This window comes from Lepisma saccharinum, chromosome 17 (assembly GCF_977018435.1).
Source record: "Lepisma saccharinum chromosome 17, izLepSacc3.1, whole genome shotgun sequence".
NCBI classification, from domain to species: Eukaryota; Metazoa; Arthropoda; class Insecta; order Zygentoma; family Lepismatidae; genus Lepisma; species Lepisma saccharinum.
The window spans coordinates 53,286,059-53,294,113 of NC_139245.1; the positions used below are offsets into that span (position 1 = coordinate 53,286,059).

The 8,055-nt window shown below is 33.0% G+C and overlaps 1 non-coding gene across 1 annotated transcript; it reads right to left on the reverse strand.

Moving 5' to 3' along the window:
- Window positions 1-5,953: 5,953 nt before the first annotated feature.
- Window positions 5,954-6,026, reverse strand: TRNAK-UUU (transfer RNA lysine (anticodon UUU)). The gene has a single exon. It is a non-coding gene; the product is annotated as a tRNA-Lys (tRNA).
- Between the last annotated feature and the right edge of the window lie 2,029 nt (window positions 6,027-8,055).

Here is an 8,055-nt window from a genome sequence, read left to right on the forward strand (position 1 = left end):
AGAAGCTATTCAATGTAAAGCATATACTTATCAAAGCAAGGAAAATTTTATCAATGATTTTTGTATTATCAATATAATGTGTTGTATACACGTCTATTATATTATAATTTAAAGATATCGTACAAATATAATACTTATAACCCTCTGCCCACAAAGTGAGTTGGTATCATTGTATGACGTCTTGCCTCATTTTGATTGGCTAGCATGCTCAGAGCCATGAGGAAGAATCAAGCCTGCTCAGTCGGGAGGCAGCCGTTAAGGGGGGAAAGAGTGGAGTGACTCTTACTGTACACGTGAATGGTGAATGTGGCTATCCGATGGGGGATGGAAGTAGATTGGGGTTCCTTTAAATTCATGAGATAGATATTTATGTATTTGTTCAATATTAGGTTTGTTATTTTCAATTGATAATTAGATTATTATTAGTTTCAGTATCCAGGAACCTAATCGATATTTCTCATTCGTATGGCCGCAGGCACTACTCACGTATTGTCCCCCAATTATTAATAAATTAAGTTGTAGGATATAAATTTATTTGAATTTGATATGAAAGGAAAGGGAAATATTAACTAGTTGTCTATTAGAATTCTATATTCTGGAATTGTTAAAAATAAAATTGAAAAGATCTAAGTTCTGGTTTGAATTCGTAAAAATAATTTCCTAGAAGAATGGACTGGGATAACAGCTTACTTTCACTAGCACTCTGTTTACAGTAGATCCTGCTTTATGCAGTTGAGATTGAGCATGACTACAATGAGATGGGCCCTTTTTTTACAGCTTAGTTTCATACTATTTTGCTGGCTTTAATTTATTTTATATGTGCTTTAAAAAGCCTCGTTGGTTCAGTCGGTAAATTATCTGACTGTCACGCTGAAGACGAGGATTCTGTTCCCAGGATGGTTGGTCTCGAGGGTGATTTTTTCTCAGCAACGTCCTTGCATGAAAACTGTTTTGAGGTTCACCAGGGGTCTAAAAAAATAGTATTTTGGGGGCCGGAACGTGATGCTAAAATCACCTTCATAAATGGCCGGGATTGTGAATCATAATCCCCATTCATTCATGGCATGTTACAACGCGCAGAAGGTACTTTTGCTTTTAAAACTTAGTGCATATTTAGTCGCACACCGTGGCCGTTCGGTCTAAGACGTCATGCTTTGGGCTCTGGCTACGGAACGCGCAGGTTCGAGTCTCTTAGGGGAAGCGTAACAACTTTCCTTCTGAGGTTTCGGACTGTGTATGGGACCGGTGGCCACCCACCATTGGGAGGAAATTGGAGAGCTACGAATGAGTAGCGTAATCCGGTCATGGAAACTTACAAAAATGACGGGGGGGGGGGGGGTCGTCGTGCTGACCACACGCCACCTCGTAACAGGTTGGATGATCTCCCGCCTCGGCAGGTGGAAGTGAGGCCTGCAGTCGGTAGGTAGGCCTTAGCCCTGTATTAGTACACATTTGAATACATGCCGCGAGAATACACATTATGAAATGTTTGACTCAACTCATCCCCATCTTCGAAATTAGCCAAAAGTGGCAGAAAAGTGAAGTAAAATAAACCAAATAAAAAAACCAACTAGATTTAATATTTCATATTTGTGTTGCTTGATTGATTTGGCGTTTTAAGTCCGCTTTTTGCACAGAAAGGCTAATTGGGACTGGACCTACAGTTTAAAGTTGGATCCGAACCACTATGAGTAGATGTTGTCCGCGCCAACGTCAATCGCTGCATGGGTGGTCTTTAATTTGCATGTACTTAGAACTAATTTGCACGGGTTTTAATTAATTTGCGCGTACTTAGAATTCATTTGCATGTACTTAGAATACTTTACATTTATGTATTTGCATGTTTATAACTTTTTATGAATATATAATTATTTATTTTATGAAAAATATGTATATAGAAGGTAATTAGAGGTACTAAACGCTATGCATATGGTTTTATATTCATTACTACAAAGTATGTAATGTATAAAATGTTAATAATTAATGTTTATAGTATTGAAAATAAGATTATATGGTTTATGAACCGCTATGAACGGTGGTAATGGGTGTAGGTACAGGTCAAATTACGAAAGAAGACGGTCCCGGTACTCGAACCCGCGATATGTAATATTATTAATTAGTACTATGTAATAATTGCATTACGTTATGAAACACGTTGGTTTCACACGCTAGACAGAATAAGGTCTCCGAATCTCGACTCCGCTCTGATGCCAGACAGAGAGAATGAATTAATATTCAGCGCAGGTAGAGGAGAAAGGAATTTGGGGAGTGTGCGTTCAAGGTCAAATGACGTCACAACGTCAGAACAAAGAAGGAATCTGATTCACCAATCAGAAAACGCGTCGGTAGGTTTTCAGAACCGGTTTTTTTTTTCAAGTTTAACCAGTACGCAAGAACAAGGGAAAGCTATGCAATAGTGTAGGGCAGGGGAGGGATTCAACCAGACAACAAAGGAAGTCTGCGGATGCGCAGCAAGGGTCAAATTTTTTGAAGCTATGCGTCGCTTGTAGAACCGGTTTCCGCCGCCAATTAATATTCCGCTCAGGGTTGCCCCAACGCACAGGCCGCTTTAGCGCAGGGTTTTTTTATCTGTACTATGAAGAAGGGAGAGCTATCAGGGACGGGGCCTACAGTTTTCACTATTTGTTTTTATCACGGGGTAACGAACCTAGGACCCTTTGATTATTGATTTAGGTAGTAAATGTATGTTACTGTGTGCTATTTAACTTAATTTTGAGTTTATTTTTTACCAAACTTTGACTTTATGTCAAACATTTTCACAGCTTATCCTTATTTTTACAAAATAACACTATTTGTACTATTCAGGCAACACTTTTATTAAATTTTGGACTCACAAAGACATTTTTTTCAACGTTTAACTTATTATTTTACAATTTTATACCTATTTTTAACCTAAATAACACTATTTGTACTATTCAGGCAACATTTTTTATTAAATTTTGGACTCACAAAGACATTTTTTCAACTTTTAACTTATTATTTTACAATTTTATGTTAATTTTTTACCAAAATAACACTATTTATACTATTCAGGCAACATTTTTTCATTAATTTTGGATTCACAAAGACATTTTTTTCAACTTTTAACTTATTATTTTACAATTTTATGTTAATTTTTACCAAAATAACACTATTTATACTATTCAGGCAAAAATTTTTATTAAATTTTGGATTCACAAAGACATTTTTTTCAACTTTTAACTTATTATTTTACAATTTTATACCTATTTTTACCAAAATAACACTATTTATACTATTCAGGAAAGTCTTTTAGTTATATTTTCGACACACAAAGTGTGTTTTTTTCAACTTCTATCTGTTTATTTCACAAGTTTAGGCTTATTATTACCAAAATAATACAATTCAATCTGTTCAGGAAAGACTTTTAGTTCTCAACTGATATCAGTTTATTTCACAAGTCTAGGCTTATTATTACCAGAATAACACAATTCAATCTGTTTAGGAAAGACTTGTAGTTACATTTTCGACACACTAAGTGTGTGTTGTCTACTTCTATTTGTTTATTTCACAAGTTTAGGCTTATTATTACTCAAATAACACAATTTCATCTATTCAGGATATTTTGTATTTACAAAGAGATTTTTTCAACTTTTAATTTATTATTTACAAGTTTATGCCTATTTTTTTACTCAAATAACACAATTCTATCTGTTTAGGAAAGACTTTTAGTTATATTTTCGACACACAAAGTGTGAGTTTTCAATTTTTATCTGTTTATTTCAGAAGTTTAGCCTAATATTTACTCAAATAACACGATTTGAACGTGTTTTTTTATTACATTTTGCACACACACACACACACACACACACACACACACACACACACACACACAGATATATTTTCCAAGTTTACAGGATTATTCTCTAAGTTTACTCAAATAACACAATTTAGATGTGTTTTGAATTAAATTTTGTACACATGAAGTGTGTTTCGTCAAGTTTTACCCTTTTATTTTACAAGTTTAGGCTTAATATTACTCAAATAACACAATTTAATCCAGTCAGGAAGGATTTGTTATTATATTTTGGATGCACAAAGAGATGTTTTCAACTTTTTTACTGATTTTTTGCAGGGTATGTATTAATTTTTATTTATTTTGTTTTGTATCATATATACATTTACAAATTTTTAACTTAGAGTTTAGTATTTATTTAAATCTTTTCAAAAACACTAAAGGAAAAGTACTTTTAGCTAAAATGTAAACCACAGAATATATTATTATTATTATTATTATTATTATTATTATTATTATTATTAGGGTTTACTGATTTCCACTATGCTATTTTTGGTTCTGTATTTCTATATGTATTTATTTAGGTCAGGTTACGCCTGCTACGTAGGAAAGTTTGTTTATTTTAGAGTTTGCTGAGTATTTTTTTACTTTTATACTAGGTAAAGTTTTCTAAATATATCAGGTAGGGCTCCATCCATATACTTTTCTTTTTGCTGTTTGGAGATGATGTGACCAGCATCACTCTCCTTCTGCTTTTTATTTTATGTACCCAATATTATTTTGAGGCTTAGTGAATTCTAGAGCCTATTTATGCAGGAGAGAGGGCTTGAAAATTTTGATTTCAGATAACCCACAACTATTTGTCAGAGTATTTTAAAGGATATTTTATATTTATTATGTACCACTAGAATATCAAAGCTTGCTTAATTTTTTATGTCTGTAACGCTGTTATTGTATTTCTAGCTAGGGCTTACTGGATAAAGTACACGAAATGTTTTATCATTTCGACTATTTGCCTTTATACGAGGCCAAATGTTTAGTGTAACGAAAATTATTGTGTGTCTATAAAGACTGAAATTCCTTTACCGAGGGGTCCATAACTGGACGCTTACCAACATTGTTCCTTTTTTTTTTTAAAAAAAAAATATATAACTATTTATCAATATATTGACAATTCACAGGACAAGACGAAGTTCTCAGATGACTGACTATATGGACCATAGGTCCACTTGCTAAACTTTTTTCTATGCTAGAAGAATAATTTAGCCTTATAGCCTTTTTCAAGGTATTTTTGAAGTATTACTGGCTTCTTTGGGTGCATCAACATTTGGGTTATTTCCATTTGGTTTATTATACGAGGCTACAATCACTATCTGAACACTGAAATCCTCTGTTTGAAACTAAAACCTTAGGCTGTAACTAGGGACTTAGTATGTATATCGACAATTTATAGGACAACACGAACCTTACAAAGGATTATAGGTGACGTAGGCCCACACGCCAGAGCTTTGTTACCTGCAAGAAGCATTTACAGCTAATATTACGAGGAAATGAGGTTGATTTTTTACTGTTTCACACGAATGCTATCTTTTATACACCCAATATTTGCTTTTTCAAGTAACTACTTGTACCAGAAGCACTTACAGGCCAACTCTAACTAGACTTCGACTTATTCTATATCAGGTGCTAAATTTATAAAGAACTATGATTGTGTATATTTCTGAGGAAGTACGCAAAAGCAGATTACCCGATTAAAGTATCTGAAAAACAGATTTTTCTATGTAAGTATATTTTAATGACTGGATTATTTAACAGATCAAACAGGAGGACTGCAAAATTCATTAAATGTAGTTCTATAGTATAGGTGGTTTCAGAGATATAAAAAGAACAAATATAAGATTTCGCTTTTTTTTGCTTCTGAGGCTAATTGCGACGCTAAGGGTAAATGGCGAAGAAATGTAACGGAGGAGAAACAGTCCCAAAAGTTATGGGCTGCATGTAAGTTAATACCACAGAGATATTACAGTAGGTGTAGGTTCTACCACCAGAACATTTCTATTATAATAATACTGGTTATGCTGTACTGTTAGCTAAAGATGCTGATATTTGAGAAACTTAAAACTTTACTCACGACTTACTGTTGCACAAGATTCGATGACAAAATTTAAAAATTGTAATCGCCCAGACAGGGACTCGAACCCTGGACAGATAGGTTAAAAGCCTATCGCTATACCAACTAAGCTATCTGGGCACAAGGTATTCTTTTTTGAAAAGTTAGTTATGTTAAGAAATATATTGAAACATTTGAGAACACTCTTGGTCTGGTTCGACAGAGAAGGAGACAACATTTCCAAATTTTTACAGACTGGGTGTATTTTTCCACTATAGAGGCCTTCACTATATGTAATTCGAAACGCTAAAGTTCACCTAGCTTCCAAAATTGAGGTAAAGATTGTGTTTGGCGAGATTAACAAGTTACAATTATATCCAGTTACGGACAAATAAAGCTAAAACTCTCAGATTTACTGTACTAGCCAAGTTTTAGTAACATTTTCTTCACTTTAGTACAAATACCAAAGAAATAGGTATATTTTATTTATAATTTGACAAAATGTACTAGTATTTAATTCACAAAGTTAGGTAAAAAACAGTATTTTAAAAAAAATATTGTTAGTGCCTTCAAATTTTATGTTATTTAGCCACTAACAACTGGTTTACACAGTTTGGCATCTTTTAAATAGGAAAAGAAGGAATTATTTGTTTAGTATTTTTACTACTTTATATTTATTTAAGAAAACAATTCTACAGTTTAACTTAATTTTAACAAATTGTTACTAATTTATATATCAAAGTTATGTTATTTAGAGTGTATGAAGGCGTATAAAGTTAATATTTGTACTTATCAGTGCAACTAACAATTATATTTTACACACAAAAGATGATGTTTACAGTTAAATTACTTGAATCAGAGAATAATATTTTACAGTAATTGATTCATTCAGCACTAGTCAGTACTTTTATGCATCAGAAAGTTTTCTTAATTTTCTATTACGCATGCTATTTTGGGCTATTCTTAAAATGTATTTCTAAGGCAAACTGGTTTAATTTTCTGCTTATAATGCAAAGTTGACATAGTTTTCGCACAATGCATTGTACATTTGTTATACTCTCTACTTACAATCCAAATATTATGCTTATTTAATGTATAACTAACTAACTCTCTAGCCTTCTTAAACCCGAATGTTCATGGCTGCAGCAACACATGCTTTTCATCTGTCCCTGCCCTGAGGAAGATCTATATACTCCTTTCCTTCCCTACCAATTTCCTTTAGGTTCATCTCTACATTATCCCTCCATCTTTGTTTTGGTCTTCCTATTGGTCTTTTACCATCAGGTTTCCCATCAAGAATCCTGTATACTCTTCTTTCCTCTCCCATTCGTACCACATGATCTACACACCTAAGTTTTCTTGATTTAATCATTCTAATAATATCTGGACATGAATACAAATTATGTACTTCTAAATTATGTAACCTTCTCCACTCATTTGTCTCCTCATCTGTTTTAGGCCCAAATATTTTTCTAAGGATCTTATTTTCAAATACTCTCAATTTATGTTCCTTTTGTTGTTGTAGAATATTTTTGCATGATTGTTTTGAGATATTGAGTGTCTGCTGTTTTACTTGTAATTATTTTCCTTTTTGTGTTGTGTATTTGACTATATTTTGTCCAAGTTCGTAGTATTTAGAATAATTGTTATTGACTTGTAGATGTAGGGAGTAATAATCCTTTGCAAGATGCCCTATACTTTAGTCTGAACATTATTCTTAGTGTTCACTTTTGAAGCCTTAGTATTCTGGTAGTATTATTAATGTAGAGGTAAATTAGGCTGAAATGTAGGCATTTTTCTGATAAATTATACTTACTTAGTTGTTTCAGCAGGTAGAAGTTGCATGATGGTTTACTGCTGATGATGTTAATTTGCTCTTCTTATGTACTACGTATGATGTAGCTTACTTGAGTAATTGGAATTTTCTACTGAAAAAAGGATTGCTTGTCTATTTTATTCCTATGTTGTTGAGTTTGTCCATAAGCAAGCCATGTTTTTACTCTATCCTATGCCTTGGAAGAATCTAGATATATTGTGTTTGCAGTTTTATGTTTCTCTAAGGTTTCAGCTTTGTAGTTTCTTAAACTGTGCTATGGGTGTAACTATTGATTTCTCTTTCTGGATGCCATGTTGGTTTCTGTATTCCTCTTGCTGCTTGAATTTGACTTAG